Genomic DNA, 7543 nt, shown 5'->3' with positions numbered 1-7543 from the left:
TCTACATCACCACCACCTCTCTCGACCCCTCCACGGTCTCTACATTGTCAGAATGCTTGTCCGACATCCAGTTCTGGATGAGCAGAAATTTCCTCCAATTGAATATTGGGAAGACCGAAGCCATTGTTTTCAGTCCCCGCCACAAACTCCGTTCCCGAGCCACTGACTCCATCCCTCTCCCTAACATCTGTCTGAGGCTGAACCACACTGTTTGCAACCTTGGTGTCATATTTGACCCCGAGATGAGCTTCTGACCACATATCCGGGCCATAACTAAGACTGCCTACTTCCTCCTCTGTAACATTGCCCATCTCCGCCCTTGCCTCAGCTCATCCGCTGCTGAAACCCTCATCCATGCCTTTGTTATCTCTAGACTTGACTATTCCAACACACTCCTGGCCGGCCTCCCACATTCTACCCTACGTAAACTTGAGGTCATCCAAAACTTGGCTGCCCGTGTCCTAACTCGCATGAAGTCCCGTTCGCCCATCACCCCCTGTGCTCGCTGACCTACATTGGCTCCCGGTTAAGCAGCGCCTCGATTTCAAAATTCTCATCCTTGATTTCAAATCCCTCCATGGCCTCGCTCCTCGCTATCTTTGTAATCTCCTTCAGCCCCACAACTCCCCCGAGATATGGGCGATTTTCTAATTCTGGCCTTTTGAGCATCCCTGATGTTAATCGCTCCACCATTGGTGGCTGAGGACCCTAAACTCTGGAATTCCCTCCCTAAACCTCTCCGCCTCTCCACCCCTCTCTCCCCCTTTAAGACGCTCCTTAAAACCTACCACTTTGACCAAGATTTTGTTCATCTGTCCTAATTTCTCCTTATGTGGCTCGGTGTCAAATTTTGTTTGATAATCGCTCCTGTGAAACGCCCTGGGATGTTTTACTCCATTAAAGGCGCTGTATAAATACAAGCTGTTGTTAATCCACACCGCCCCCCCCCCGCCCGCCCAGGAACACGCCATCCCGGGACACCACAAACAAAAACAAGAGCCTGGTCTGAAGCTGTGATCAATGCAGTGAGTTTTATTTCCGAGTTCAGCCCATTATTCAAGCAACAGTGACACAGGCTCAGGGGGGGGGTTTGGCTCCCACCCCAATTAAACAGCGCCTGCTCATCCTGGCTGAAGACTTCTTTCCGTGGGGACTGGGTGAGCTTGGGCAGGGGCTCCACCCAGGGATCTTTCCCTATATCGGATAACAGCAATCGGTCCCATCATCACAGAATTCTCTTTCGGCGATGTAACCGGCGAGGCAGGCGGCAACGCTGCAGGTGCCCCCGATATACCTGCAGTTTGTTGTGGTCGAACCTGAAATCGGAAATGAATTCATCCAAGGTTAATTCAGTGACCGTTCTGTCGCGGAGAAAGGCGAACAAGGAACGTCTGCGGGTGACGCACTGATTCTGTACAGACTCGGACCTTGAACTCTTTCCTACTTCATTAAACCTCGTAACAGCCACCATTCACACTACCCGCCCGGCCAGCCACTAAACAGTCGGGTGGATCGGACTGTGGAACTGCTTTCAGTTCAAGTCCTCGGCCTTTCTTACAACCTGACAATCAGGCAGCGAACAAAAATGTTTTTTTTTCCATTAAACAGAACTTTCTCCAGACTGGCAGCTGAGAGCTGGGAGGAATTTACTCACCCAGGAACTGGAAATCCTCAGCCAGCAGCAGGAGGGCAAGCATCAGGATCGGTGCTTTCATCATCTCCAGGAGGGCTCCTCAGAGTCAGCAGCAGTGGGCCGGAGAGCAGAGTCTGTGTGTCCTGTCCTGTCGGGAGCAGTGGGCTGGAGAGCAGAGTCTGTGTCTGCTGTCCTGTCGGGAGCAGTGGGCTGGAGACCAGAGTCTGTGTGTCCTGTCCTCTCAAGAGCAGTGGGCTGGAGAGCAGAGTCTGTGTGTCCTGTCCTGTCGAGAGCAGTGGGCTGGAGAGCAGAGTCTGTGTGTGCTGTCCTGTCAGGAGCAGTGGGCTGGAGAGCAGAGTCTGTGTGTCCTGTCCTGTCGAGCGCAGTGGGGTGGAGAGCAGAGTCCATGTGTGCTGTCCTGTCGAGCGCAGTGGGGAGGAGGGCAGAGTCCATGTGTGCTGTCCTGTCAGGAGCAGTGGGCTAGAGAGCAGAGTCTGTGTGTCCTGTCCTGTCAGGAGCAGTGGGCTAGAGAGCAGAGTCTGTGTGTGCTGTCCTGCCGAGAGCAGTGGGCTGGAGAGCAGAGTCTGTGTGTGCTGTCCTGTCGGGAGCAGTGGGCTGGAGAGCAGAGTCTGTGTGTGCTGTCCTGTCAGGAGCAGTGGGCTGGAGAGCAGAGTCTGTGTGTGCTGTCCTGTCAGGAGCAGTGGGCTGGAGACCAGAGTCTGTGTGTCCTGTCTTGTCGGGAGCAGTGGGCTGGAGAGCAGAGTCTGTGTGTGCTGTCCTGTCGGGAGCAGTGGGCTGGAGAGCAGAATCTGTGTGTCCTGTCCTGTCGAGAGCAGTGGGCTGGAGAGCAGAGTCTGTGTGTCCTGTCCTGTCGGGAGCAGTGGGCTGGAGAGCAGAGTCTGTGTGTCCTGTCCTGTCGGGAGCAGTGGGCTGGAGAGCAGAGTCTGTGTGTGCTGTCCTGTCGGGAGCAGTGGGCTGGAGACCAGAGTCTGTGTGTCCTGTCCTGTCGGGAGCAGTGGGCTGGAGAGCAGAGTCTGTGTGTGCTGTCCTGTCAGGAGCAGTGGGCTGGAGAGCAGAGTCTGTGTGTCCTGTCCTGTCGGGAGCAGTGGGCTGGAGAGCAGAGTCTGTGTGTGCTGTCCTGTCGGGAGCAGTGGACTGGAGAGCAGAGTCTGTGTGTCCTGTCCTGTCGGGAGCAGTGGTCTGGAGAGCAGAGTCTGTGTGTGCTGTCCTGTCGAAAGCAGTGGGCTGGAGAGCCGACATTTCTTCCTTTTTCCTCAACCGAGGATTCCCCTCTACCGTGGTTGACACGGCCCTTGACTGTGTCCATTCCATTACCCGCACTTCTGCCCTCACCCCTGCCCCTCCCTCCCTTAACCACGATAGGGTTCCCCTTGTCTTCACCTTTCACCCCACCAGCCTCCACATTCAACGGATCATCCTCCGCCATTTCCGCCACCTCCAATGTGATCCCACTACCAAACGCATCTTCCCCTCCCCTCCCCTTTCAGCATTCCGTAAGGACCGCTCCCTTCAGGACACCCTAGTCCACTCCTCTATCACCCCCAGCACCCCTTCCCCTTTGCCCGGCACCTTCCCGTGCAAGCGCAGGAGATGCAACACATGCCCTTATACCTCCCCCCTTCCCACTGTCCAAGGCCCCAAACACCCCTTCCAGGTGAAACAGAGATTTACTTGTACTTCTTGCAATCTAGTATACTGTATTCACTGCTCACGATGTGGTCTCCTCTACATTGGGGAGATCAAACCGCTTTGCGGAACACCTCCGTTCATTCCGTAAGGATGACCCCGAGCTTCTGCCCCTTTCCCACTCTGATCTCTCCGTCCTCCCCCTCTTGCACTGTTCCATGGAAGCTCAGCGTAAGCTCGAGGAACAGCACCTCATCTTTCGATTAGGCACTTTACAGCCTTCTGGGCTCAATATCAAGTTCAAAAATTTCCGATCATAACCTCGGCCTTCATTACAGTTTTACTATTTTTTTATCCACACCTTTGTTTTTTTTCCCCCCGCCTCTTTCCCCCCCCTTTTTTTCTCTCTCCCACATGGCAGCTGTCTCCCATTCTGCCAGCGCATTTCACACCTAATCTAGAGCCATCTTTTGTCTCCACTAGTCACCATCTCATCTCGTTTGAATACCTCTTAATGTCTCTTCACTTCTTTTGTTCTTTCCCAGCCCCGAAACTGGCCTTTAATCTGTTTCATTTCCTGTGTATTTTCAGTCTTGACGAAGGGTTTCGACTTGAAACGTTGACTCTATTTCTCTCTCCACAGATGCTGCCTGGCCTGCTGAGATTTTCCAGCATTTTCTGTTGTTATTTAGGCTGGAGAGCGGAGTCTGTGTGTGCTGTCCTGTCGAGAGCAGTGGGCTGGAGAGCAGAGTCTGTGTGTCCTGTCCTGTCGGGAGCAGTGGGCTGGAGAGCAGAGTCTGTGTGTCCTGTCCTGTCGGGAGCAGTGGGCTGGAGAGCGGAGTCTGTGTGTCCTGTCCTGTCGGGAGCAGTGGGCTGGAGACCAGAGTCTGTTTGTCCTGTCCTGTCGAGAGCAGTGGGCTGGAGAACAGAGTCTGTGTCCTGTTCGGTCGCGAGCAGTGTGCTGGAGACCAGAGTCTGTTTGTCCTGTCCTGTCGAGAGCAGTGGGCTGGAGAGCAGAGTCTGTGTGTGCTGTCCTGTTGGGAGCAGTGGGCTGGAGACCAGAGTCTGTGTGTCCTGTCCTGTCGAGAGCAGTGGGCTGGAGACCAGAGTCTGTGTGTCCTGTCCTGTCGAGAGCAGTGGGCTGGAGAGCAGAGTCTGTGTGTCCTGTCCTGTCGGGAGCAGTGGGCTGGAGAGCAGAGTCTGTGTGTCCTGTCCTGTCGGGAGCAGTGGGCTGGAGAGCAGAGTCTGTGTCCTGTCCTGTCGGGAGCAGAGGGCTGGAGAGCAGAGTCTGAGTGTCCTGTCCTGTCGGGAGCAGTGGGCTGGAGAGCAGAGTCTGTGTGTCCTGTCCTGTCGGGAGCAGTGGGCTGGAGAGCAGAGTCTGTGTGTCCTGTCCTGTCGGGAGCAGTGGGCTGGAGAGCAGAGTCTGTGTGTCCTGTCCTGTCGGGAGCAGTGGGCTGGAGAGCAGAGTCTGTGTGTCCTGTCCTGTCGAAAGCAGTGGTCTGGAGAGCAGAGTCTGTGTGTGCTGTCCTGTCGAAAGCAGTGGGCTGGAGAGCCGACATTTCTTCCTTTTTCCTCAACCGAGGATTCCCCTCTACCGTGGTTGACATGGCCCTTGACTGTGTCCGTTCCATTACCCGCACTTCTGCCCTCACCCCTGCCCCTCCCTCCCTTAACCACGATAGGGTTCCCGTTGTCTTCACCTTTCACCCCACCAGCCTCCACATTCAACGGATCATCCTCCGCCATTTCCGCCACCTCCAATGTGATCCCACTACCAAACGCATCTTCCCCTCCCCTCCCCTTTCAGCATTCCGTAAGGACCGCTCCCTTCAAGACACCCTAGTCCACTCCTCTATCACCCCCAGCACCCCTTCCCCTTTGCCCGGCACCTTCCCGTGCAAGCACAGGAGATGCAACACCTGCCCTTATACCTCCCCCCTTCCCACTGTCCAAGGCCCCAAACACCCCTTCCAGGTGAAACAGAGATTTACTTGTACTTCTTGCAATCTAGTATACTGTATTCGCTGCTCACGATGTGGTCTCCTCTACATTGGGGAGATCAAACCGCTTTGCGGAACACCTCCGTTCATTCCGTAAGGATGACCCCGAGCTTCCGCCCCATTTCCACTCTGATCTCTCCGTCCTCCCCCTCTTGCACTGTTCCACGGAAGCTCAGCGTAAGCTCGAGGAACAGCACCTCATCTTCCGATTAGGCACTTTACAGCCTTCTGGACTCAATATCAAGTTCAAAAATTTCCGATCATAACCTCGGCCTTCATTACAGTTTTACTATTTTTTTATCCACACCTTTGTTTTTTTTCCCCCCGCCTCTTTCCCCCCCTTTTTTTTCTCTCTCCCACATGGCAGCTGTCTCCCATTCTGCCAGCGCATTTCACACCTAATCTAGAGCCATCTTTTGTCTCCACTAGTCACCATCTCATCTCGTTTGAATACCTCTTAATGTCTCTTCACTTCTTTTGTTCCTTCCCAGCCCCGAAACTGGCCTTTAATCTGTTTCATTTCCTGTGTATTTTCAGTCTTGACGAAGGGTTTCGACTTGAAACGTTGACTCTATTTCTCTCTCCACAGATGCTGCCTGGCCTGCTGAGATTTTCCAGCATTTTCTGTTGTTATTTAGGCTGGAGAGCAGAGTCTGTGTGTGCTGTCCTGTCGGGAGCAGTGGGCTGGAGAGCAGAGTCTGTGTGTGCTGTCCTGTCGGGAGCAGTGGGCTGGAGAGCAGAGTCTGTGTGTCCTGTCCTGTCGGGAGCAGTGGGCTGGAGAGCAGAGTCTGTGTGTCCTGTCCTGTCGAGAGCAGTGGGCTGGAGACCAGAGTCTGTGTGTGCTGTCCTGTCGGGAGCAGTGGGCTGGAGAGCAGAGTCTGTGTGTTCTGTCCTGTCGCGAGCAGTGGGCTGGAGAGCAGAGTCTGTGTGTCCTGTCCTGTCGGGAGCAGTGGGCTGGAGAGCAGAGTCTGTGTGTCCTGTCCTGTCGAGAGCAGTGGGCTGGAGAGCAGAGTCTGTGTGTCTTGTCCTGTCGGGAGCAGTGGGCTGGAGAGCAGAGTCTGTGTGTCCTGTCCTGTCGGGAGCAGTGGGCTGGAGAGCAGAGTTTGTGTATCTTGTCCTGTCGGGAGCAGTGGGCTGGAGAGCAGAGTCTGTGTGTCCTGTCCTGTCGGGAGCAGTGGGCTGGAGAGCAGAGTCTGTGTTTCCTGTCCTGTCGGGAGCAGTGGGCTGGAGACCAGAGTCTGTGTGTCCTGTACTGTCGAGAGCAGTGGGCTGGAGAGCAGAGTTTGTGTATCCTGTCCTGTCGGGAGCAGTGGGCTGGAGGGCAGAGTCTGTGTGTGCTGTCCTGTCGGGAGCAGTGGGCAGGAGAGCAGAGTCTGTGTGTGCTGTCCTATCGGGAGCAGTGGGCTGGAGAGCAGAGTCTGTGTGTGCTGTCCTATCGGGAGCAGTGGGCTGGAGAGCAGAGTCTGTGTGTCCTGTCCTGTCGAGAGCAGTGGGCTGGAGAGCAGAGTCTGTGTGTGCTGTCCTGTCGAGAGCAGTGGGCTGGAGAGCAGAGTCTGTGTGTCCTGTCCTGTCGGGAGCAGTGGGCTGGAGAGCAGAGTCTGTGTGTGCTGTCCTGTCGGGAGCAGTGGGCTGGAGAGCAGAGTCTGTGTGTCCTGTCCTGTCGAGAGCAGTGGGCTGGAGAGCAGAGTCTGTGTGTCCTGTCCTGTCTGGAGCAGTGGACTGGAGAGCAGAGTCTGTGTGCTGTCCTGTCGGGAGCAGTGGGCTGGAGAGCAGAGTCTGTGTGTGCTGTCCTGTCGGTAGCAGTGGGCTGGAGAGCAGAGTCTGTGTGTCCTGTCCTGTCGGGAGCAGTGGGCTGGAGAGCAGAGTCTGTGTGTCCTGTCCTGTCGGGAGCAGTGGGCTGGAGAGCAGAGTCTGTGTGTCCTGTCCTGTCGAGAGCAGTGGGTTGGAGAGCAGAGTCTGTGTGTCCTGTCCTGTCAGGAGCAGTGGGCTGGAGAGCAGAGTCTGTGTGTGCTGTCCTGTCGGGAGCAGTGGGCTGGAGAGCAGAGTCTGTCTGTCCTGTCGAGAGCAGTGGGCTGGAGAGCAGAGTCTGTGTGTCCTGTCCTGTCAGGAGCAGTGGGCTGGAGAGCAGAGTCTGTGTGTGCTGTCCTGTCGGGAGCAGTGGGCTGGAGAGCAGAATCTGTGTGTCCTGTCCTGTCGAGAGCAGTGGGCTGGAGAGCAGAGTCTGTGTGTCCTGTCCTGTCGGGAGCAGTGGGCTGGAGAGCAG

General features: G+C 55.6%; 1 long non-coding RNA gene across 1 annotated transcript; it reads right to left on the bottom strand.

The window, feature by feature from the left end:
* Positions 1-1012: 1012 nt before the first annotated feature.
* On the bottom strand, positions 1013-2010 carry LOC147095469 (uncharacterized). The gene is made up of 2 exons (XR_015074636.1): positions 1655-2010; positions 1013-1316 (listed from the first exon to the last, which is right to left on the bottom strand). It is a non-coding gene; the product is annotated as an uncharacterized LOC147095469 (long non-coding RNA).
* Positions 2011-7543: the final 5533 nt, after the last annotated feature.

Source organism: Somniosus microcephalus, unplaced genomic scaffold (genome assembly GCF_052327205.1).
Source record: "Somniosus microcephalus isolate GS21.2 unplaced genomic scaffold, FLI_Smic_1.0 unresolved_chr1, whole genome shotgun sequence".
In the NCBI taxonomy this organism is placed as follows: domain Eukaryota; kingdom Metazoa; phylum Chordata; class Chondrichthyes; order Squaliformes; family Somniosidae; genus Somniosus; species Somniosus microcephalus.
This window is presented reverse-complemented; position numbering and strand designations above follow the sequence as displayed.